Source organism: Lissotriton vulgaris, chromosome 1_1 (genome assembly GCF_964263255.1).
Source record: "Lissotriton vulgaris chromosome 1_1, aLisVul1.2, whole genome shotgun sequence".
In the NCBI taxonomy this organism is placed as follows: domain Eukaryota; kingdom Metazoa; phylum Chordata; class Amphibia; order Caudata; family Salamandridae; genus Lissotriton; species Lissotriton vulgaris.
In genome coordinates this window covers 1,944,363,080-1,944,389,112 of record NC_141685.1, presented here as the reverse complement: position 1 = coordinate 1,944,389,112, position 26,033 = coordinate 1,944,363,080, and the positions used below count along the sequence as shown (strand labels likewise).

General features: G+C 46.1%; 1 pseudogene; it reads left to right on the top strand.

Annotated features, from left to right (window-relative positions):
- The first annotated feature begins 446 nt into the window (after nucleotides 1–446).
- LOC147751417 (proton-coupled zinc antiporter SLC30A2 pseudogene) lies at nucleotides 447–26,033 on the top strand (annotated as a pseudogene).

The window sequence follows — 26,033 nt, the reverse complement described above, 5'->3', positions numbered from 1 at the left end:
TACTGTACCCACTCTCCCAAAGGCTCTTAGACATTGGACCTTTGAGAGGAAGTTACTCTCGGAAGAAGCCTATTTAAATCAAATCCGACCATGGGTTTGCGAATTCCTGGACCTTAATAGAGGGTCTGCTCCAAACACCATAGTCTGGGATACTCTTAAGGCGTGGAGAAACCAAAAGCTTTTCACTGTCTCGCCAGAAGCAAATTCTTGAGGTAACCGAAGTGCAGACTGATGAACTTCGCAGTGTAGAGGTCTCACTTACCAACACTATTAAGGAAGGTCGGGATACTGCCCATGATCAATTACAGGTGGCTCGTGTTAAAGCTTCTCTTCTCAAATTTTTTGGGTAGGACCTAGCAGCTAAGTACATACAGTACTGCTCAACTATGTTTGAGCTCGGTGAGAAAGCAGGCAGGGTCCTTGCCAAGCGTCTTCAACAGCGTTGCATGACCAATCGTATTGACTCGATTCAGGATGCTCAAGGCCGGATCCACAATACTTCAGGAGTCCTGTCGGTCTTCTCTGACTTTTATTCTTCATTATATACAGAGTCATCTAGGGAATATATTCCGGATGAAGAATGTGTTGCCTTTGTTTCTGAATTTAATACTATAAAAATATCTGACAATCAGAACTCAGTTTTAGCGGCGCCTATAGAATGGGAGGAGGTTGAACCTACGTTAAACATAATGGCTAAGGGTAAGGTGGCCGGCCTGGACTCCATTCCATTGGAGTTTTATAGTATTTTTCATTTGGATATTTGCGAAGATCTCCTAACAGTACTTAGGGAGGCCCAGCTTGGGCACATACCAGATTCTTGGCAATATAAAAAGAATATTTTATTTAAAAAAAAGAAAAAGCCTGCCCTCAATCCAGCATCATTTCGCCTGATCTCTCTGATCAAACGGACAACAAGATTTTTGCTAAGATTCTGGCCACCAGATTAGCTTTAGTCATCTCTCCGTTAGTTTCTATCCATCAGCACGGATTTATTCCGGGTAGAGGCACGGCGGACCACGTTCGTCGTGTCATTGCGCTCCTAGACTGGGCCCAAGCCACCGGGTCCCCCCGTGGCGTAATCCTGTTAGATGCCGAGAAGGCATTTGACAGGGTTGCGTGGGGGTTCCTGTGGAAAGTCTTGGAGTGGAAGGGGTTCTGCTCCGGCTTTATTCAGGCTCTACAGGCACTCTACATTAAGCCGCGGGCAACTGTATCCCTCTCCGGCATAACCTCGCGCCCTTTTGTTATTAGCAGGGGCACCAGGCAGGGTTGCCCCTGCTCGTCCCTGCTATTCCCTTTATACATTGACCCATTCTTAAGCAGAATTGAGACTGCCTTATCAATACTTCCAGTAAGGGTTAATGCCTTTGAGTTTAAAGTTCTGGCTTACGCTGACGATATTGTGGTATTGACAAGCGATGTGGCAACCTCGTTCCTGGCTTTAAAGATTCTGGCCGGGCAATTTGGCCGGTGTTCGGGCTATAAACTCAATGCTCAAAAAACCCAGGTGGTCCAGTCATTAGCTATGGAGCGATTCGATGCACCAGTGGCCTCACGTACATGACTATTACAGCAGCGGTGGAACAACTCCCTGAAATGAACATTCTACCTATTATAGACTCAGTTGCTACCACCTTACATAGATTAGATAATTTGCACCTATCCTTGTTTGGAAGGAGAAATGTTCTAAAGATGTTGATACTACCAAAACTTTTGTATCTCTTTAGAACTATCCCGTTAGAACTTGCACGGACCAGTATTTCTAGGTTAGAGAGATGCTGTAATAGGTTTCTTTGGAGCTATCGTCAGCCGCGAAGGCCCTCGAGATGGATGCAGTTGACGGTTGATCGGGGTGGCTGGTCAGTCCCCAATCTGCTGCTGTACAATTGGGCAGCACTGTTAGAACATTTTTCTGTTCCATTGTTTGTAGATAGATCTGTACTTCCAGTGTGTTGCAGTCCCTATATCTTTGCAATTGGGCTGGGTGAGGACGTGAAAGGAATATTATTAACTGTTCGCGAACCAAGTTATTATAAAAAAACTAAATTTAGAGTTATCATAGCCATGTATTCGATTTGGAAGAAAGTGCAGCGGAAATGGTCAATTGCTAATATTAACTATCATACACCCCTGGCAGCAGCTAGATTACTACCACCCATTTTTCAGGACCATATTACAATTAGGTGGAGGATGCATGGTATTGTTGTTTTGGGAGATTTAGCCCAGCAGGAGAGTCTTGCCCCTTTTCTTTTTCTTAAAGAGAAGTTTGCTCTGGATTCCTACAAATTTTTTAAATACCTACAGATCCGTAGTTACTTAGAGACACATCTGATTGGGAATCCAACTCTTTTTGTTAAAAATTTACTTATGGATTTGATTTTGAAAAAAAGGAAAATTGGGCTGATTTATCGAAACCTTATATTGGGCCTTCCCGATGACCTAGTCCTTCAAAATTCTAAGTGGGATAATAAACTTGGTCAGTCAGGAACTGATATTATGCACTCATTGGAGCTAGCTAATATGGTTTTAATATTAAGTGGGGAAGCAATCGCGGCCATAGCTGTCCGAGATGTGGCTCAGTAGCTGCTAACGACATACACATGTTTTTTACCTGCCTCAATCTCGCTTTATTTATTCAAGATGTCCAAACATTTATCAACATTAGTCTTAAAATATCCGTGTTGCTATCCCCTGAAGTAGTAATACTGGGATGCGAGACAAGTGTGGGGGACTCTAGACCGTGCTATTCCTCAGCTTTAATATTCATAGCGATGTCTATACTACGTTTATGTATTACATCGGAATGGATCAGTCCAGATCCCCCCACATTTGTGAAATGGCAAACCAGGTTTCTGGCTCTGCATAACTTAGAGTCGGCATTGTATTTGCGGGGAGGCAAGAGGAGGCGAGAGAGGGAGTTGCGAATCTGGGCTCCATTTCTTCATTGCAGCATTATTGATTCCCCGATTGGTTTTATATATTGTTGTTGTCCATTGATATGATATTATATTAAAATTGTTTCTCTATGTAACCTGATTGCTTTTTGTTACTTTTGTATTTTTTTTTTCCTTTTTTTGTTGTTGTTTGTTTCTTTGCCTTATGTATCAACGCTGTTCTATTGATTTTATGGGAGTCATGATTCGTTCTAATGCTAATGCCAAATGATGTAATTTTGCAAGCTAAACAATAAAAAAATTTTTTTTTAAAGTAACCAATTAATACCATTATCTATCTATCTATCTATCTATCTATCTATCTATCTATCTATCTATCTATCTATCTATCTATCTATCTATCTATCTATCTATCTATCTATCTATCTATCTCTCTCTCTATTTATCTATCTATCTTTATCCTACTGCGGTCGACGATAGGTAGTTATAGTTAGGACCAAAGATTCCATAGTTCTGTTTTGCCAATAACATTGGCGTCACTAGTTGAATCTTCACAACAGTTTCCTCTTTCTGGTTCAGCTGCTGTGTTCAATGTTTCAGGATGATCCGTCAAGCGGGGGCAAGTAAAAAGGAGAAAGGTGGTCCTGGGTTCCCACATGTCTTTTTTCTAAAGCCTCTGGGGGGGCGAAATCCTCTTCCTAGGCTTTTCTAAATCCCCGGGGACTATAACTGCTGAATCGCACAGGTGTTGTATGAGTGAAATGTAAGCCTAAATATAACGTCTCTGAAAACTTTGTCTTTTTCAATGAATTTCTATTACTTTTTAAATCTACTTCCTAACTATAACGTCCCTGTAACCACTGTTTTTTTCAGTGAATATATATACACACACACACACACACACACATATATATATATATATATCCACTCACAAACCCCTCCAATGAAGAAAGGTAAGAGGCCACTCTGAGAAATCTTTGGAAGCCTTTATTGAGACAGCTTGGGCATGATCATTTTGGCATTAGTAGCCTTCATCGGATGCCGCTGTTACCAGGGTATAGCACCACACACGCCTTTGAATATCCTGTCTCACCCGCATTGGTGGGAGCGTTCTGACCCCAGATCACATGGTTGCACACCCACTGTAGTCCAGTCATAACTACAGTTCCCAGAGAACACTGTTCCTGGGTAGGTATTGAGTGGGGAAAGCAAAATAGATATTAACCCCATTGGACAGTTGCTAATGAGGACCAAGGTGCGGTATGTTCGAATGGAGAGTCCCGGTTTGTTTGTGTGTCCTAAGGCTTTCTCGTGTGCCCTTGATGTTCCAGCCCTTAATGCAAGTGGTTTGGCTGCTGTATTAAAAGTTTCGGGATGATCCATCAAGCTGGGGCCAAGTAAAAAGGGGGTCCCAGACTCCCACATGACGTTTTTCTAAAGCCTCTGGATGGGCTAAATCCTCTTTCTAGACTTTTCTGAATCCCTGGGGACTATAACTGCTGAATTGTATATATATTCACTGAAAAAACCATAGGTTTAACACCAGTTATAGTTAGCTGGAAATGTTACTGATATAAAACCATTTATTTAAACATTTATTCTTCCATCAACTTTTACATATACATATATAAAATATATTTATTTTTCAGAAAGACACACATTCACTGGATGGTGTCATCAGTGATGTCATGAGTGATGTCACTGACCATGTCATGAGTGATGTAATATGTGACGTCATCAGCAGTGCATTGCACGCGCTAGTTATAGTGAGTCCATCTAACTATAACGTAGGAATTTCAATGGTTTTATATCAGTAAAATTTCCAGCTAACTATAACTGGTGTTAAACCTATGGTTTTTTCAGTGAATTAGATAGGTTTTTTAAATGCTAATTCCTAACTATAACTGGTGTGAAACCTATGGTTTTTTCAGTGAATTTGATAGGTTTTTTAAATGCTAATTCCTAACTATAACTGGTGTGAAACCTATGGTTTTTTCAGTGAATTTCATAGGTTTTTTAAATGCTAATTCCTTTGTATATCGAGTTTCTAACCTTTTTTTTTTTTTACAATTTGCTGTTTTTTTTTAAGTATTCATTTTTTTTATATAATTTTTTTCTTTTGCGCTCTGGGTGCGCGCTCCGGGAAGCTTTCAGCTAAGCTCTCCGGTAAGCTTTTCCGTGAGCTCACCTGAAAGCGCACCCAGAGCGCTACTGTCGTTCGTGAAAAAAATATGAATGAAAAGTTAATAATAATGCAAAACATTTCGTACCATACAAATAAAATTAGTTTTTTTAATAAGGAAAATGATTATGCATTTCTGTAAAAGTTTGATGACGTCACTTCGGCGCGCAACGTAAGTGCCCTCGGAAGCGCCTACGTTCGCGGTGCGTAAACGCACGCAAAAGCGCCTACGATCGCGCCACGTTTGCGCCCCGGAAGCGCCTACGATCGCGCTGCGTAAACGCACCCGGAAGTGCTCCGGAGCGCGCAGCGTAAACGCGTCGGGTCATGTGACCCTAAAATAACACTTTTCATTGGTTGCTAACAGTTTTTTTTACAATGAATGAAATCCCCACTCATTTCCTTCACTTCTTCTTTCACTTTTGTGACTGAAAGACCTGCCTTTTTGCTCTTGCATATTTCTTGTTTAATCATGGCTGCCAGACCATCCAGCAGTGAAGATGAGCCTGAATTCATCGATGAAGCGCCTCCTCAACCAAAGGTGAAAGAGCATTTCATATGGAAATTTTTTAAGTTTCCAGCAGACCAGAAGAAGGTGAATGCACCAAAAGTGGAGTGCAGGATCTGCAAACAGGTCCTGTCACGGGGTAACCCCCCAAAAAAGTACTCTTTTGGGAACTTTACCATGATCCGACATGTGGAGAGGAGGCACCCCCAGAATTTTGCCCGGGAAAGTGTCAGGGCTCTGGCACAAGAGGTTCCCAGAGATGGGGCCTCTACATCAACCGGAGGAGCAACTTCTTCTGGGAGAGAGCAATCGCAGGAGCAGGTGCCAAACATACAACCTGCATTTAACCATGGGGTCGTCAGATGCAGATACTGCAATCAACTCCTCACCTATGGGGAGCAAAGTGTCCTGCTCATGGTTCGAGCATTGAAGAACCATCGCTGCCCTTCCCACCCCTAATTTTTTTGTTTTGTTTTTGCTCCTGTTGAGCAGTTTCCATTCCCTGTTTTTGTTCCTGTTCAGTTAAAAGAAGAAAACCAAAAGTTCTTTTCAGAACTACCTCCAATTCTCATCAAAGAGCTATATTCTTAAAAAAATGAAGAGTAAGTGAAATATAGTGCATTGATAATTGAAAGGAGAATGAGTAAGAAAGAACAGAAAGGTATGAGAGGTGAAAGGAAGTGAAGTAGGAGGAATGAAAGAAGGTGAGTGTTAGAAAAGAAAGTTATGACACAGTGAATAAACTGGAGGCCTCATTTCTGAAAAGTGACGCATCGCTACGTGAAAACAGCGATGTGTCACTTTTCTGGACGCACTCCTTATGACATTCCAGATATGTCATATTTAATATATGACTAATCAATTCGCAAGGAGTTACAGATATGTCAGTATTTCTGACGTATCTGTAAACACAAAAGTAACGCATTGCTGGAGTGCGTCACAAAAGTGACGCAACTCCAGTAATGTGTCCTTTCACATGGAAAAAGCACCATGTGAAAGGTCTGCTGTGAAGCAGGCGCAAGATTTTGACGCAACAGCATCCTAAAAGTGACGCACTGCGTCGTTATTACCAAGCTTTTTGCGTGGAACACCCCCTCTGCATGCATTATACCTGACGTTATTTTTAAAAAGTGACGCATCTAGGTACATGGGTCACTTTTTAAAACTCTGCGCCACATTATATCTGTATCAGGTATAATGTATGCAGAGGGGGCAATCCCTCGCAAAAAGCTTGGTAATAACGACGTACTGAAATCTATGAGATTTCTCTGCGTCACTTTTAGGATGCTGTTGCGTCAAAATCTTGCGCCTGCCTCGCGTCACTTTCATGTTTACAGATATGTCAGAAATACTGACGTATCTGTAACTCCTTGCAACATGATTCGTCATACATTAAATATGACACATCTGGAATGTCATAAGGAGTGCGCACAGAAAAGTGACGCATCGCACCAGCAGTGTAAAAAAATGTGCCTCGTTGCACTTTATTTAAAGGACGCAACAGCATCCTAAAAGTGACGCAGTGAAATCTCAAAGATTTCACTGCGTCGCTATTACAAAGCTTTTTGCGGGGGAACACCCCCTCTGCATGCATTATACCTGACGCAGATATAATGTGGCGCTTGATTTTAAAAAGTGACCCATCTACCTAGATACGTCACTTTTTAAATATAACGCAACGAGGCGCATTTTTTTACACCACTGGTGCGATGCGTCACTTTTCTGTGCGCACTCCTTATGACATTCCAAGTAACGCATTGCTGGAGTGCGTCACAAAAGTGACGCAACTCCAGTAATGTGTCCTTTCACATGGAAAAAGCACCATGTGACAGGTCTTGCGTCAGTCTAACACCTGCTGTAAAGCAGGCGCAAGATTTTGACGCAACAGCATCCTAAAAGTGACGCAGTGAAATCTCAAAGATTTCACTGCGTCGCTATTACAAAGCTTTTTGTGGGAGAACACCCCCTCTGCATGCATTATACCTGACGCTATTTTTAAAAAGTGACGCATCTAGGTACATGGGTCACTTTTTAAAACTCTGCGCCACATTATATCTGCGTCAGGTATAATGTATGCAGAGGGGGCATTCCCCCGCAAAAAGCTTGGTAATAACGACGTACTGAAATCTATGAGATTTCTCTGCGTCACTTTTAGGATGCTGTTGCGTCAAAATCTTGCGCCTGCCTCGCGTCACTTTTATGTTTACAGATATGTCAGAAATACTGATGTATCTGTAACTCCTTGCAACATGATTCGTCATACATTAAATATGACACATCTGGAATGTCATAAGGAGTGCGCACAGAAAAGTGACGCATCGCACCAGCAGTGTAAAAAAATGTGCCTCGTTGCACTATATTTAAAAAGTGACGCATCTAGATAGATGCGTCACTTTTTAAATATTGCGTAACAATGCGCATTTTTTTACACCGCTGGTGCGTCACAAAAATTGACGCACAGGCGGCGCAAAACTGGCAGCGCAAGGCCTTCATAAATATGGTCCTGGATTTTCCCCGTGCTTCGCCGGTGCGCGTACCATGCGCTTCCCCCGCGCAAAACGGAAAAAAAAATAAAAAATTTAATGCCCCACAGGACCCTATTTTAGCCCCCACATCAAACCTAGGGGGTCAGAGGGGGTCTACTCTTCCCCCTTATGGTCATTTGCCCCTTTTTTTTTCAAACCCCTTGTGTCTCGATTTTACCGAGACACAAGATGGCGGCCGCTCCAGACTGTTTAGAATGTTTACAGACACCCAAGAGCCAATCAGCTTCCTGCGCGCAAGTCGCGTGTCGCGCCTGGAGCGCACTCCGGTGCGCGCACCGGAGAGCGCCTATAGATATATATATTTTTTTGAACCTAAATTACTCAAAATCCACTGCAGCACATATCTTGAGACATAGCAAAGGCACATCGGGCTACCAGTCCCTTCAATTTTGCCAAGTTTGCTGGAAATCCATTCAGCCGTTCGGGCTAAAAGTGAAATCGACCGCCCTATGGAAATTAACATGGGGAAAACGCGTTTTGGGACCCCCCTTTTATCTCGGCCCCCGCTTGACGTATCCCCCCCAAACTTTCAAGGAAGGACCGGAGCTCAACGAGGCCATTTTCAGGAAATTTTCAGGCAGATTCGTCAACCGGTGCCAAAGTTATTCCAAATAGAATTTTGAGATTTAACATTGAAAAAAATCCTAACTATAACTACCTACTGGCGACCGCCAGTAGGTAATATATATATATATATATATACATATACATATATATATATATATATATATATACACAGTCTCAAAACGCATTTTCCTCATGTTAATTTCCATAGGAACTTTAGACACGACTACAGCCGAAACTGCTGAACGGAATCAAATTTGGCAAAAAGGTAGCTCTTGTCCAGAGAGCGACCTTTTTTTAAATGGTTTAAATACGTTCAGTAGATGCAATGAAATGTTGAAATAAAATTATATATCTGAGCAGAGAGGAGGAGTTGCAACTCCTCCCGAGTACAAGCTGACTTCTGATTGGCTGCCAACACTCCAAAGCAGAATTTGTTGGCAGCCATCTTGTGACTTGGTAATGGAGTCACAAGAAAAAGGTGGAAAAAAAGTGAAAAATGAAGAAAATGGGTCAGGGGAGGAACACCCTGACCCCCTAGCCCTGCTCCCAAAAAAAGCATTTTTTTAAATAATGTTGGACGAATTTGTGCTGGGTGCATGAATCTGGCTGACATTTTAAAAAAAAGACCTGCGGTCTCCCGTGGTTCGTTTGTTTCAAGTCCGTGGGTGGGCCAGGTCCTGGGGGCAATTCTTAATTATGGTGTGGGGGCCCATACAGCCCCAGGGACTGCCACCTCTCCAGGGCTTAGTTTTTTCATATGCAGGGGGCATGCTGCCCCCGCAGCCCCGGGGACCACCACCTCCCCGGAGCTTTTGTTAAAAAAAATGCATGGGGGCTCCTGCCCCCCCAAGCTGCCCTGGGGATTGCAATCGCATTCCAAATTATGGGTGTGGGGCCTCATGGTCCCCCCAAAACCCCGGGGACCACCACCTCCCCGGGGCTTAAATTACAAAAATGTGGTGTGGGGGGCTCTTGCCCCCCCCCACACTGCCCCACCTCCCTGGTGAACTCATTATTCAAATGTGGGGGTCTGTAGTGGACCCGCAACCCCAGGGACCACCACCACCCCAAGGCTTTGAAATGGTAGAGAGGGCTGGCCCCGGGGGTGGGGTCTCCAGGGCCAGAAGTGGCCAAGGAGGGGGGCCAAGCTGCCCATTCCTTTTATTTAAAAAAATAATGTCCGGGCCCCGGTGGATGGGACCCACAGGACCGAAATTGGCCTGAGGAGGGGGGGCCCCCTCCTCATATAATATAAAAATAGATTCATAAAAATGGTCAATCTCCAGGGAATGGGGTCCCCAGGGCCAATAGTGACCCAGGAAAGGGGGCCACATGGCCCACTTTCACTAAAAATATTTTATGTAAAAGAAATCCATGCCCCGGGCATGGGGTTCCCGGGGCCAAAAGTGGCCCAGGGAAGGGGGGTCCTTCCCTATAAATATATATAAAAAAAGGAGGCCATGCCCTGGGAGGTGGGGTGCCCAGGGCCTAAATTGGCCTCGGAATGGGGGACCCGCAGCCCCTTCCCATTTTTTTAAAAGGGTCAGGCCCTGGGATTGGGGTCCCCAGGGCCTCACAAATACTAAAAGAAGGGGGTCACTCAGCCCCTTCCAAAAATATATATAAATCACTGGAGGCCCCGCTCCCTCCCTGCACCACTTTGCAAACTTGCCCCCTGGCATGTTCTAAGATAGGGAATTAAGTCCCCTGAATACTGAGGGTCCCTGGGGGCCAACTAACCCACGAAGTACCTCAGGAATGAATGGGACTTAATACCCCAACTTAGAATGTGCCAGCAGGTGTGTTTGCAGAGTGGTAGGGAAACAGGGTGTGGCCTTTGTCCACCTCTCAGCAATTCCACTGAGTGGGGCTTACTGGAAGTAAGAGGTAGGCTAGTTGGCCCCTCAAGAACCCCCACCAGCTAAGGGGACTTCAATCCCCATCCAAGAGCACGCCAGGGAGGGCGTTTGCAGAGTGGCTGGCAAAGGGGGCATTGGCTGCTATAAGAACTTAGCAATCCTGCTGTGTGGGACTTACTGGAGGTAATAGAAAGGGTTGTTGGCCCCCAACTTCCCCCCATGTTACCTCCAGTAAGCCCCACACAGTGGGATTGCTAAAACATGTTTGGAGGCCATGTCCCCCTTTCTCCACCACTCTGCAAATGTGCCTCCTGGCAGGCTATGAGGTTATGGGATGGGAGATGAAGTCCAATTTACTCCTGAGGAATTTTGGGGGCCAAGAATCCCTCCTGGTACCTCCTGTAAGTCATACTCAGCTGAAGTCCTGAGCGTTGGTCGGAGGCCCAACACCCTTTCTCCTCCACTCTGCAAATGTGACTACTAGTAAAAAAAGTGTTTGCAATGTAATAGGTTTCGCATTTGCGAGAATTAGAGCTATTGGCGCTGTAAATGTAAAAATTTTTTACTAATGTTTTTGAGACTGGAGTGGATGTATCTTGTGTGTAGTGGAATTATGTGTTATGTTTTGCAGTGAAATTATGTGGATAGAAAGAATGTGGTATTTAGTGTGTAGGAATTATGTAAAGAAGGATTATGTATTATGGAGAGTAATAATGTGGTCTGGTAGTCTGTGTTGTGGAGTGGTAACCTCAGGTTTCGTTTTCCTCATTTCCATAGAAGCTCAACTAGGAACTCAGTGACACAAAAAAAGAAGGAATCACTAAGGGGCACTTGTGGACCTAGTCAGAGGTATGAGCAGGGCCACTGGAATTATGCAACTGTTTGGCTGCACCGACTTTCACACAATTATACATTTTCTGCACTAGCGACATAATTAATCATCTGCTCCCTAATCTGCAGATTTAAACAAAAAAGCCTTATTTTCTAGTTCAAACGGCTCAAACATTACCAAAAATGCAGCGATAAGTGTTACAGCATGGTGGAATTCCCTTTGCAAACCTATAATGGTCACCTGTTACTTATTGCTAAATGTTGGTGTTAAATTGGTATTAATGGTGTGCAAGCCCCTCTTGCTTCCTTGTGCGCCTCTCTTGCCTCTGTCTGCATTTCTGTCGCTTCTTCCTGCACATTTCTTTCTTTTTCTACACTTCTCTGTCTCTTTCTGTAAATCTCTTCTACTTTCTGCACCTCTCTTCCCTCTTTCTGCACGTCTTTTGCCTCTTTCTGCACCTCATTTGCTTATTTCTGTACCCTTCTTGCCTCTGTCTGCACCCTTCTCCCCCTTTTTTTTGCACCTCTCTTCCCTTTTTCTGTACCCCTCTTACGTCTTTCTGCACCCCATTTACCTCTTTCTGCACCTCACTTGCTTCTTTCTGCACTTCTCGTACCTCTTTCTGCACCCCTGTTGCTTCATTATGCACTTTCCATGCTTCTTTCTGCACCTGTCTTGCTTCTTTCTGCACCGCTGTTGTCTCTTTCTGCACTTGTCTTTACTCATTCTGTACTGTTCTTTCCAGTTTTTGCATATCCCTTGCCTTCTCCTGCACTTTTCTAGCTTCTTCCTACACGTCTGTTACTTCTATCAGCAATTCTCTGGCCTCTTTCTGCACTTCTCATGCCTGTTTCTGTACCCCTCTTGCCTCTTTATGTACCTGTTTTGCATGTTTCAGCAAATCTCTTGCCTCTTTCTGGAGTTCTCTTGCCTCCTTCTACACCTCTGTTGCTTATATTTGCACTTCTCTTGCCTCTTTCTGTACCCCGTTGCTTTATTCTGCACTTTCCATGCTTCTTTCTGCATCTGTCTTGGTTCTTTCTGCACCCCTGTTGTCTCTTTCTGCACTTGTCTTTACTCTTTCTGTACCTTTCTTGCCAGTTTCTGCATCTCACTTGCCTTTTTTCTGCACTGTTCTACATTCTTTCTACACGTCTGTTACTTCTATCAGCAATTCTGTGGCCTCTTTCTGCACTTCTCATGCCTGTTTATGTACCCCTCTTACCTCTTTCTGCACTTGTCTTCCCTCTTTGTGAACTCTCTTGTCTCTTTCTACACCTCTCTTCTCTCTTTCTGCACCACTCTTGGTTTTTTCTGCACCCTTCGTGCCTCTTTCAGCAACTCTGTTGATTATTTCTTCTTTTTTTTTTTAATTACATTTTTATTAAAACACAAAAGCAAAGCACATTCAGCAATACAAGTACAATTAATGAAAACTAATCATAATATGACGGCAGGACAAATCAAAACAATGCAGAATAATCACGGACGCGATTGAAAACAGTCCACTTGCAGTCATACAAAACTGTAAATGATAACATAAAACAATACATACACTAATACGGCAATCAATACTGATCAATTTGGGTCATCATGCACAATTCTCGACCTGTCCATGGCCATGTCCATTGCGGGAGAGCTACAGATTTCTCCCCTGTATGCATTCCATTTACCCCACTTTTTATCCCACTTCTTGGGGCACCCTCTGAGTTTTTAGACTGTTTGTTCAGCGATCATAGCCCTATCCATTTCTGCGGTCCAACCCACCACCAGAGGACAATCAGGAGAACCCCACTTCATTGCTATGGACCGTTTGATAAGGAGACAACCGAGGGCCAACCACTGATGTTCTATCTCTGCCGGATCCGTCGCCTCCCAGACATTAAGGAGCCCTCCCTTAGGTGTCAGTGGGATCGGCTTCCCCAGTGCCTTTGCCATTTTCTTGATTACCCTAGTCCACAGAAGCTGAACCAAGGGGCAGTCCCACAGAGTATGATAGAAAGTACCGGTTACGCCGCGTCCCCGCAGACATAAGTCGTTTTTTGCTTGCCGAGTTTCGCCAGTAGGGGACCGGACATGTATGCCCTATGAAGGATTTTAAGTTGTATCAGGTGGAAATGGTGACTAATGGCTGACTCCCGCGGGGACATAAGCGCCATTCGCCAGTCTTCCTCCTCTTGACGTTCCACATCCACATCTCCCTTCCATTTGTCACGCAGGGCCTGGAAAGAGTCAGGTAAGTAATTACAGAGCTTACGGTATGTGCAGGAGATAGCCTTCACCAGGAGGGGTTCAGAGAGTAGCATATCCTCGAGAGGTGAGGCCTCAGGAAGGGAAGGGAGGTTGGGTATGGTCGTGAGAATGGCGTGTTTAATCTGAAGATACCGTAAGGGATCCCCTTGTGTAGGTGCATGTTTCTTCTGAAGTTCAGGAAAGGAGAGGAGCATCCCTTTGTGTAACATGTCCCCTAGGGTGGATATGCCTATGGTGTCCCACTTACCAAAACCCAGGTGGAAGCACAGGGAGCCTAGGGCCTGAGAGGACCAGAGGGGAGTGGCTTTGGTAAACCTACCCGACCATCCCGACTTTTTGTGGCCCGGTGCCATAAGGCCGTCGTCTGACACATCGGACCGACATAACGGTTACGAACGGGTTTACTGTACAAGGCCCCCAAGTAGCCTTAACGTCCCATCTGATATCTCTCCAGATGAAAAGCTGGATTTGTGGGTGGTCCATGAATCCAAGAATTGACATCCACTAGCTGTGATGCCCAATAATACAAGTGCATATCGGGTAGGGCAATGCCACAGTCATACCATCCCTTGGTGAGTTTATGGAGAGCAATGCGAGAAGCCTTTCCGTCCCACAATAGCAGGCGCATGTCTCCCTCCAGCACTGTAAAAAACGATTCTGCGATGGGAAAGGGGCAGTTCTGGAAAGCATATAAAAAGCGCAGGAGGGCTAACATTTTGAACAGGGCGGCCCTACCAGGGAGGGACAGTGACAATGATCACCAATGGGAGATGTCATCATGTAGTCTTTGTAGTGGAGCTTTTAGGTTATGTTCATAGAATAGTTTCGGGTCCGGAGAGATGAAAATCCCTAGGTATTTAAAACCTCTGTTGTTTATTTCTGCACTTCTCTTGGTTCTTTCTGCCCTGCTCTTGCCTCTTGCTGCATCACTCTTGCCTCTTTGAGAAACCTCTTTTGGTTCTTTTGCACTTTTCTCTCCTTTTCTGTACCCCTCTTGCCTCTTTCTGCACCTCTGATGCGTCTTTCTGCACCTCTCTTGCTTCTTTGCACAGCTGACTTGCTTCTTTAGCACTTCTGCTGTTTTTTTCTGCAGATCTCTTGCCTCTTTCTGCACCCCTCTTTCCTCTATCTGCACCTCTCTTGCCTCTTTCCATACCCCGTTCCCTATTTCTGCACCTCTCTTGCCTCTTTCTGTACCTCTGTTGCCTCTTTCTGCACTTCTCTTTCCCTTTCTGCACACTTTGTGCCTCTTTCAGCACCCCTGTTACTTCTTTCTGCACTTCTCTTCCTTCTTTCTGCACTGCTCTTGCTTCTTTCAACACCTCACTTGCCTCTTTCAGCACCTCTGTTGTTTTTTTTCAGCAGATTTCTTGCCTCTTTTCTCTTTCTGGACCTCTCTTGCCTCGTTCTACACCCCTGTTCCCTCTTTCTGCACCTTTCTGGCCTGGTTCTGTATCTCTCTTGCCTCTTTCTGTACCTCTGTTGCCTCTTTCTCTCCGCATTTTTCTTGCCTCTTTCCTCATCCCTTTTGCCTCTTTCTACACCTCTGTTGCTTCTTTCTGCACTTCTATTGCCTCTTTTTGCACCTCTCTTGCTTCTTTCTGCACCTTACTTGCCTCTTTCAGCACCTTTATTGTTTTTTCTGCAGATCTCTTGCCCCTTTCTGCACCTCACTTGCTTCTTTCAGCACCTCGGTTTCATTTTTATACAGATCTCTTGCCTCTTTATGGACCCCTCTTTTTTCTTTCTGCACCTCCCTTGCCTCAATCTGCACCTTTCATGCCTGTTTCGGCAGCTCTCTAGCCTCTTTCCTTACCTCTGTTGACTCTTTCTGCAATTTTCGTGCCTCTTTCTTCACCCCTGTTGCTTCATTCTGCACTTTCCATGATTCTTTCTGCATCTGTATTGCTTTTTCTGCACCCCTGTTGTCTCTTTCTGCACGCACTTTTCTTTACTCATTCTGTATTGTTCTTGCCAGTTTCTATATCTCACTTGCCTTCTCCTGCACTTTTCTAGCTTCTTCCTACATGTATGTTACTTCTATCGGCAATTCTCTGGCCTCTTTCTGCACTTCTCATGCCTGTTTCTGTACTCCTCTTGCCTCTTTCTGCACCTTTCTTCCCTCTTTGTGCAACTCTCTTGCCTATTTCTACACCACTCTTCTATCTTTCTACACCACTCGTGGTTCTTTCTGCACCCTTTGTGCCTCTTTCAGCACCCCTGTTGCTTGTTTCTGCACTTCTCTTGGTTCTTTCTGCACTGCTCTTGCCTCCTGTTGCATCCTTCTTGCCTCTTTGAGCACCTCTTTTGCTTCTTTTTGCACTTCTCTCACCTTTTCTGTACCCCTCCTGCCTCTTTCTGCACCTCTGATGCTTCTTTCTGCATCTCTCTTGCTTCTTTCTGCAGCTGACTTGCCTCTTTTAGCATCTCTGTTGCTTTGTCTGCAGATCTCTTGTCTCTTACTGCACCACACTTGCCTGTTTCTGCACCTCTGTTACTTTTTCTGCAGATCTTGTGCCTCTATCTGCACCCCTCTTTTCTCTTTCTGCACCTCTCTTGCCTCTTTCTGTATCCCTGTTCCCTCTTTCTGCACCTCTCGTGCCTCTTTCTGTACCTCTGTTGCCTCTTTCTGCACTTCTCTTTCTCTTTCTGCACCCTTTGTGCCTCTTTCAGCTCCCCTGTTACTTCTTTATGTACTTCTCTTCCTTCTTTCTGCACCTCTCTTGCTTCTTTTGACACCTCACTTGCCTCTTTCAGTACCTCTTTTGTTCTTCTTTTGCAGATCTCTTGCCTCTTTCTGCACCCTTCTTTTCTCTTTCTGCACCCCTCTTGCCTCTTTCTACGTACCTGTTTCCTATTTCTGCACCTTTTTGGCCAGTTTCTGTACCTCTCTGGCCTCTTTCTGTACCTCTGTTGCCTCTTTCTGCACTTCTCTTGCTCTTTCTGCACCCTTTGTCCTTCTATCACCACTTTTCTTGCCTCTTTCTGTACCTCATCTGCCTCTTTCTACACCTCAGTTCCTTCTTTCTGCACTTCTATTGCCTCTTCATGCACCTCTCTTTTTTCTTTCTGCATCTTACTTGCCTCTTTCAGCACCTCTGTTGCATTTTTCTACAGATCTTTTGCCTCTCTCTGTACCCCTCTTTTCTCTTTCTGCACCTCCCTTGCCTCTTGTCTGCACCTTTCATGCCGGTTTGGCAGCTCTATTGCCTCTTTCTTCACCCCTGTTTCTTTATTCTGCACTTCCCATGCTTCTTTCAGCATCTGTCTTGCTTTCTCGGCACCCCTGTTGTCTCTTTCTGCACTTGTCTTTACTCTTTCTGTACCTTTCTTGCCAGTTTCTGCATCCCACTTGCCTTTTTCTGTACTGTTCTAGCTTCTTTCTACACGTCTGTTACTTCTATCAGCAATTCTGTGGCCTCTTTCTGTACTTCTCATGCCTATTTATATACCCCTCTTGCCTCTTTCTGCACCTGTCTTCCCTCTTTGTGCAACTCTCTTGCCTCTTTCTACACCTCTCTTCTTGGTTCTTTCTGCACCCTTTGTGCCTCTTTCAGCACCTCTGTTGCTTATTTCGGCACTTCTCTTAGTTCTTTCTGCACTGGTATAGCCTCTTGCTGCATCCCTCTTGCCTCGTTCAGCACCTCTTATGCTTCTTTCTGTACCTCTATTGCTTCTTTCTGCAGCTGACTTGCCTCTTTTACTCTGTTGCTTTTTTCTGCAGATATATTGCTTCTTTCTGCACCTCTTTTCTCTTTCCAAACCTCTCTAGCCTCTTTCTGTACCCCTGTTCCCTCTTTCTGCACCTCTCTTGCCTCTTTCTGTACCTCTGTTGCATCTTTCTGCACCTCTCTTGCCTATTTCTGTACCTCTGTTGCCTTTTTCTGCACTTCTCTTGCTCTTTCTACACCCTTTGGGCCTCTTTCAGCATGCCTGTACCTTCTTTTTGCACTTCTCTTCCTTGTTTCTACACCTCTCTTCCCTCTTTCGAAACCTCACTTGCCTCTTTCAGCACCTTTGAGGTTTTTTTCTGCAGTTCTCTTGCCTCTTTCTGCACCCCTCTTTTCTCTTTCTGCACCTCTCCTGCCACTTTATCCACCCCTGTTCCCTCTTTCTTCACCTTTCCTGCCTTTTCTGTACTTCTCTTGCCTCTTTCTGTACCTCTGTTGTCTCTTTCTGTACCTCTGTTGCCTCTTTCTGCACCCCTTGTGCCTCTCTCTACACCTCTGTTGCTTCTTTCTGCACTTCTATTGCCTCTTTTTGCACCTCTCTTGCTTCTTTCTGCACCTTACCTGCCTCTTTCAGCACCTCTGTTGCTTATTTCGGCACTTCTCTTAGTTCTTTCTGCACTGGTATAGCCTCTTGCTGCATCCCTCTTGCCTCGTTCAGCACCTCTTTTGCTTTTTTTTTACTTCTATCTCCTTTTCTGAACCCCTCTTGCCTCTTTCTGCACCTCGTATGCTTCTTTCTGTACCTCTCTTGCTTCTTTCTGCAGCTGACTTGCCTCTTTTAGCACCTCTGTTGCTTTTTTCTGCAGATATATTGCTTCTTCCTGCACCTCTTTTCTCTTTCCAAACCTCTCTAGCCTCTTTCTGTACCCCTGTTCCCTCTTTCTGCACCTCTCTTGCCTCTTTCTGTACCTCTGTTGCCTCTTTCTGCACCTCTCTTGCCTATTTCTGTACCTCTGTTGCCTTTTTCTGCACTTCTCTTGCTCTTTCTACACCCTATGGGCCTCTTGCAGCATGCCTGTACCTTCTTTTTGTACTTCTCTTCCTTGTTTCTACACCTCTCTTCCCTCTTTCGAAACCTCACTTGCCTCTTTCAGCACAGTTGAGGTTTTTTTCTGCAGTTCTCTTGCCTCTTTCTGCACCCCTCTTTTCTTTTTCTGCACCTCTCCTGCCACTTTATCCACCCCTGTTCCCTCTTTCTTCACCTTTCCTGCCTTTTTCTGTACTTCTCTTGCCTCTTTCTGTACATCTGTTGTCTCTTTCTGTACCTCTGTTGCCTCTTTCTGCACCCCTTGTGCCTCTCTCTACACCTCAGTTGCTTCTTTCTGCACTTCTATTGCCTCTTTTTGCACCTCTCTTCCTTCTTTCTGCACCTTACCTGCCTCTTTCAGCACCTCTGTTGCTTTTTTCTGCAGATCTCTTGCCCCTTTCTGCACTTCACTTTCCTCTTTCAGCACCTCTGTTGCATTTTTCTACAGATCTATTGCCTCATTCTGTACTAATCTTTTCTCTTTCTGCACCTCCCTTGCCACTTTCTTCACCCCTGTTGCTTCATTCTGCATTGTTCATGCTTCTTTCTGCATTTGTCTTGCTTTTTCTGCACCCCTGTTGTCTTTCTGTACTTGTCTTTACTCTTTCTGTACCTTTCTGGCCAGTTTCTGCATCTCACTTGCCTTTTTCTAGCTTCTTTCTACACATCTGTTACTTCTATCAGCAATTCTCTGGCCTCTTTCTGCACTTCTCGTGCCTCTTTCTGTACCCCTCTTGCCTCTTTCTGCACCTGTCTTCACTCTCTGTGCAACCCTCTTCCCCTTTCTACACCTCCTCTCTTTCTGCTCTGCTCTTGCCTCTTGCTTTATCGCTCTTACCTCTTTGAGAACCTCTTTTGCTTCTGTGTGTAATCCTCTCTCCTTTTCTGTACCCTCTGCATCTCTGATGCTTCTTTCTGCACCTCTCTTGCTTCTTTCTGGACCTGACTTGCCTCTTTTAGCAGCTCTTTTGCCTTTTTTCTGCAGATTTCTTGCCTCTTTCTGTACCTCACGTGCCTGTTTCTGCACCTCTGTTGCGTTTTTTCTGCAGATCTCTTGCCTCTTCCTGTACCCCTCTTTTCTCTATCTGCACCTCTCTTGCCTCTTTCTGTACCCTGTTCCCTCTTTCTGCACATCTCTTGCCTCTTCCTGTTCCTCTGTCCCCTCGTTCTGCACTTCTTTTGCTCTTTCTGCACCCTTTGTGCCTCTTTCAGCACCCCTGTTACTTCTTTTTGCACTTCTCTTCCTTCTTTCTGCACCTCTCTTGCTTCCTTTGACACGACTTGCCTCTTTCAGCATCTCTGTTATTTTTTTTCTGCTGATCTCTTGCCTCTTTCTGCACCTCTCTTTTTTTGCACCGCTCTTGACTCTTCCTACACCCTGTTCCCTCTTTCTGCACCTTTCCAGCCTGTTTCTGCACCCTTTGTGCCTCTTTCTGTACCTCTGTTGCATCTTTGGCATCTTTCTGCACTTTTTTTGCCTCTTTCTACACCTCTGTTGCTTCCTTGTGCATTTCTATTGCCTCTTTTTGCACCTCTCTTGCTTCTTTCTGCACCTCACTTGCCTCTTTCAGCACCTCTGTTGCTTTTTTCTGCAAATCTCTTGCCTGCTTCTGTACCTCACTTGCCTTTTTCTACAGATCTCTTGCCTCTTTCTGTACCCCTCTTTTCTCTTTCTGCACCTCCCTTGCCTCTATCCTTACCTTTCATGCCTGTTTCTGCAGCTCTCTTTCCTCTTTCTGTACCTCTATCTGCATCCTCCATCTGTATCTCTGTTGCTTATTCTGCACTTGTGTTGCCTCTTTCTGCACCCCTGTTGCTTCATTCTATACTTTCCATGCTTTTTTCTGCACACGCCTTGCTTCTTTCTGCACCTCTGTTGTCTCCTTTAGCACTCGTCTCCCCTCTTTCTGTACCTTTCTTGCCTGTTTCTGCCTCTAACATGCCTCTTTCTGCACTTGTCTTGCTTCTTTCTACGCCTCAGTTGCTTCTTTCAGCAATTCTCTTGCCTCTTTCTTCACTTCTCTTGCCTGTTTCTGCACCTCTCTTGCCCCTTTCTGCACTTTCCTTGCCTGCCTCTTTCTGCACCTCACTTGTTTGTTTCTGCACTTCTCTTCCCTCTTTCTGCACCCCTGTTGTCTCTTTATGTAACTATTTTTCCTGTTTCTACAAATCTCTTGCCTCTTTCTGCAGTGTTCTTGCCTCTTTCTTCAGCCCTGTTGCTTCATTCTGCACCTTTCATGCTTCTTTCTGCATCTGTCTTTCTTCTTTCTGCACCCTTGTTGTCTCTTTCTGCACTTGTCTTTTCTCTTTCTGTACCTTTCTTGCCGGTTTCTGCATCTCACTTGCCTCTTTCTGTACTTTTCTAGCTTCTTTCTACACCTCTGTTGCTTCTTTCAGCAATTCTCTTTTCTTTGTATGCACTTTTCTTGCCTTTTTCTGCATCCCCTTGGCTCTTTCTGTACCTGTCTTCCCTCTTTGTGCAACTAGATTGCCTCTTTCTATACCTCCCTTCCCTCTTTCTGCACCACTTTGGCCTCTTTTTTACCTCTATTGCTTCTTTCAACACTTCGCTTGCCTCTTTCTGCACCTTTCATGTCTCTTTCAGCACCTCTGTCGGTTCTTTCTGCACTTCTCTTGGTTCTTTCTGCACTGCTCTTGCCTCTTGCTGCATCCCCCTTGCCTCTGTGAGTACCTCTTTTGCTTCTTTCTCTACTTCTCTCTCTTCTTTCTGTACCCCTCTTGCCTCTTTCTGCACCTCTGATGCTTTTTCTGCACCTCTCTTGCTTCTTTCTGCAGCTGACTTGCCTCATTTAGCACCTCTGTTGCTTTTTTCTGTAGATCTCTTGTCTCTTTCTGCACCTCTCTTTTCTCTTTCTGCACCTCTCTTGCCTCTTTCTGTACCCCTGTTCCCTCTTCTTTCTGCACCTCTCTTGTCTCTTTCTGTACCTCTGTTGCCTCTTTCTGTACTTTTCTTGCTCTCTTTGCACACATTGCACCTCTTTCAGCACATGTTTTACTTCTTTCTGCACTTATCTTCCTTCTTTCTGCACCCCAGCCTCTTTCAGCACCTCTGTTGCTTTTTTCTGTGGATCTCTTGCCTCTTTCTGCACCCCACTTTTCTCTTTCTTTACCTCTCTTCCCTCTCTCTGCACCCCTGTTCCCTCTTTCTGTACATTTCCTTCCTGTTTCTGCAGCTCTCTTGCCTCTTTCTGCATCCCTCTTTCCTCTTTTTGCTCGTCTGTTAGTTATTTCTGCCTGGCTCTTGCTACTTTCTGTACCTTACCTACATCTTTCTGTACTTCTCTTGCTTCTTTCTACACCTCTGTTGCTTCTTTCAGCAATTCTCTTGCCTCTTTCTGCACTTCTCTTCCTTCTTTCTGCACCTTCCTGCCTTTTTCTGTACCCCTTTTGCCTCTTTGTGCACCTCTCCTACCTCTTTCTGGACTCCTCTTCCCTCTTTTTGCACCTCTGTTGGTTCTTGGCAACACCCTCTACGCAGGAACCACGGCCAAACTCCAGAAAAGACTACAATGCAGACAGAACACCTCTGCGTGCCACATCCTCTGCATCCCCTGCCACACCCACATCACAGCCCACCTGAGAAACCTGCACTGTCTCCCATTCAACAAGAGGATCACCTTCAAGCTCCTCACCCATGCTCACAAAGCACTTCACAACACTGGTCCAGCATACCTCAACAAATGACTCACCTTCTACACCCAAAACCGCTCTGCTGACCTCGCCCTCACCACAGTTCCATGCATCCACAGGACAACCACCAGCAGCATATCTTTCTCCTATCTCACCGCCAAGACATGGAACACCCTCCCCACCCACATGCAACAGACCCAGGACCTGCTGACCTTCAGGAGGCTTCTCAAGACCTGGCTGTTCAAGCAGTAGCTGCACCCCCCTCATCGCCTTGAGACCCTCACAGGTTATTAGTGCGTTTGATTGATTTATTCTTTCTGCCCTGCTCCTGCTTCTTTCTGCACCTCACTTGCCTCTTTTTGCACTTCTCTTGGTTCTTTCTAAAACTCTGTTGCTTCTTATAGCAATACTTTTGCCTGTTTCTGCATTTCTCTTGCTTGTTTCTGTACCTCGCTTGCGTCTTTCTGGACCTCTGTTGCCTCTTTCTGCACTTCACTTGCTTCTTTCTGCAGCCCTCCTGCCTCTTTCTGCAACCCTCTTTACTCTTTTTGCAACTCTCTTGCCTCTTTTTTTATACCTCTCTTCCCTCTTTCTGGACCACTCTTGCCTCTTTCTGTACTGTACCCTTTGTGCCTCTTTCAGCACCTCTGTTGCTTCTTTCTTCACTTCTCTTCCTTCTTTTTGCACCCCTTGTGCCTCCTTTTGCACCTCTGTTGCTTCTTTCTGCATCCCTGTTCCCTTTTTCTGCACCTTTCTTGCCTCTTTCCATACCTCTGTTGCCTCTTTCTGCATTTCTCTAGCTCTTTCTGTACCCTTTGCGCCTCTTTCAGCACCTCTGTTTCCTCTTTTGCACTTCTCTTCCTTCTTTCTGCACCTCTCTTGCATCTTTGGACACCTCACTTGCCTCTTTCAGATCCTCTGTTGCTTTTTCCTACATATCTCTTGCCTCTTTCTGCACCTCACTTGCCTCTTTCAGCACCTCTGTTGCTTTTTTTCTGCAGATATCTTACATCCTACTGTACCCCTCTTTTCTCTTTCTGCACCTATCTTGTCTCTTATTCATCACTGTTCCCTCTTTCTGCATATTTCCTCCCTGTTTCTGCACCTCTCTTTTCTCTTTCTGTACCTGCCTTGCCTCTTTCTGTGCTCCTGCTCCCTGTTTCTGCACCTTTCCTGCCTCTTTCTACACCTTTCGTGTCTCTTTCTATACCTCACTTGCCTCTTTCTGCACTTCTCTTCCTCTTACTGCACCCTTCGTGCCTCTTTCAGCACCTCTGTTTCTTCTTTCTGCATTTCTCTTCCTTCTCTCTGTACTTTTACTACCTCTTTGTGTACCTCTCTTGCCTCTTTATACACATCTCTTACCTTTTTCTGCACCCCACTTGCCTCTTTTTGCACCTCTGTTGGTTCTTTCTGCGCTACTCTCATGACAGGGCGACAGAATCTCGTGATGACTGTTATGGCTTTACGCCGGCAGGCGCCCCCTGCCTTTTCCCTACTGGCACCGTACTGTCCATTGTGCGAGTGCGGAGATCAAGCAGGCGTGGCAGGGGGAGCATTGTGGAGCTGTTTGCAGGCCAAAAAACTGCCGGGACCAGTGGGTAAAACCTTCCACACCAGATTAGCAGCAGGTAAGCCACAACGCTCTTAGTTAGGTCCCGGTAAAAACAAATGTAAAAGAGTGAAGTCATACCATGCATGGATGTACAGGTGCAAGGCGAGTTTTAGGCATGAACTTCAGCAGTCAAGGGAAGGCCCAGGTGTACGCCGTGGAATAGTGACAAGGGCCGGGTGCACCGAGGGATACTGAGTGGTGTGGCTGCTGGAAATGAGCTGGGCCTGTTAAGGGAGAGACAATGGGCGGGGGGAGGGGGGTCAGTGCCGCGAGAGGGAGGATCAGTGGAGGTCATCGAGGAGGGGTATCTGAAATGGAGGAGGGGACTTTGCAGCTGGTGCAAGTGTTTTGCACCCCTTCCCCCCCCACACACACACCCTCCTCCCCCTTTGCGCAGGCCCGGCTCGGGCACTATCAGCTCTGCGACCACAACAACGGCGGGACAGAGCCAGAGAGGGACGGGGGAACCAGAGCGAGACTGGAGCAAAGGAGGTCAGGATCAGGTCTAGAGATCCGTAGTCCGCTCGGGACATATTCCGAGCCCAAACCCGCACTGAGTTAATGTTAAGGCGGGACAAGCACTCGTTTGCACGGCCAAACCGGGAACACCGCGGCATGCAAGGCATACAAGGCGATGAGAAGCGGAGACTTCTCCAGCGCCAGTCCAATAACCAGTGGATATCTGACACAGAGCTTGGCCTTGGCGATTATGATCACACCTGTTGACTGATTTTGCCATCATGATGATCAGTGTCTTTGCGCTACTATGGATGTCATTACGGCCAGCAACCAAGATCATGACCATGAGCTGGGGAGAGACAGAGGAGCCGGAGAAAGACAGAGAGGACCCGCTGGAGAGACACAGTGAGGGGCAGGACAGAGAGGGGGCAGGAGGAGACAGTGGTGCCAGGGAGAGACGGGGGCGCTGGAAAAAGAGTGAGAGAGAGAGAGAGAGGGGCTGCTGGACTGAAAGAGACTGCGAGGAGCAAGAAAGAGAGAGGCTGGGGAGAGACAGTTGGGGTGGAGAGAGACAGTGAGGGACAGACAAGAGAGGGGCTCGGGAGAGACAGTGGAGGCGCAGAGATACTGTGAGAGGCAGGGCAGAGAGGGGGCCTGGGGGAGACAGTAGGGGCAGGAGGAGAGAGAGGGGCCGGGGAGAGACAGTGGGGATGGAGAGAGTCAGAGGGTTCGACGAGAAGATTGTCGAGATGTCACCGACAGACTGAGGCCGTAGACTGGGAGAGAGGAGGGGCAAGGAAAGAGTGAGGGAGAGCCAGAGACGGTGAACAGGGCTCAGGGCAGGAGCAAGGGCAGGATAAGGGCAGTGTAGGGTTAGAGAAGGGGCAGGGAGCATGGGCAAGGTGCAGTAACAGAGAGTGTGTCCGGGAGCCAGGACAGAGTGCAGGGGTTGGGACAGGGAGCAGTGGCAGAAAGGCGGACATGTTGGGCAGAACAAGGGACAGGGGGGAGTGCAGCGATAGAGGACAGTGGTGAGCAGGGCATGGAGCAGGGACCTTAGCCATGGGTATGCAGTGAGTAGGGAGTGGGACAGAGGCAGGGTGCTGTGGCACAGAGCTGGACAGGCAGGGGGTACCGGAAGCATGGAGTGAGAGCAGGGGAGGACAGAGAGTAGAAATAGGGGACAGGGTGCAGGGGGCAATTGCATGGGCGTGGAGCTGGGCAGGGAGAGGGCACCAGAAGCACATCGTGAGAGTGGGCAGGGAATATTATGCTGATCACCTCACCATTATGAACAGTTAACATCATAATGGTGGGTTTTATCCTGCATCAAACATGGCATGGTCAAGGTCATGGCCCCACGGAAGGATCACATGAAAATTCACACAAGACCACCCCCAAGAAGGAGCAGAGCACCAGTGTGCGAGCTGCCTTCAATCATGTTGTGGGGGACCTGGTGCAGAGCGTTGGGGTACTGGTGGCTTCTTACGTCATCTACTTCAAGTCAGAGTATAAAATTGTGGATCCCATCTGTACATTCCTCGTCTTCTCCATCCTGGTCTGAGGGTCACACTATTCTAGCCATACTGAGGGATGTGCTGCTTGTACTGATGGAAGGGACTCAAGGGGCGTAGAGTAGACTTCAGTGCTGTGAAGGAATCTCTGCTGTGCATCCCGAGACTGAAGGCGCTGCACAGCCAGCACATCTGGGCACTAACTGTGTCGCAGCCAGTGCCATCGGTGCACATTGCGATCAATGAAGATGCTGATGCCCAGGTATTGCTCAAAGAAGCCAGCACCCAGGTACAGAGCAAATGTAACTTCCACACCACGACAATCCAGATTCCACATTGAGAACGACTCAGAGGATATGAAAGACTGCTCTGAATGTCGAGACCCCTCTGACTGA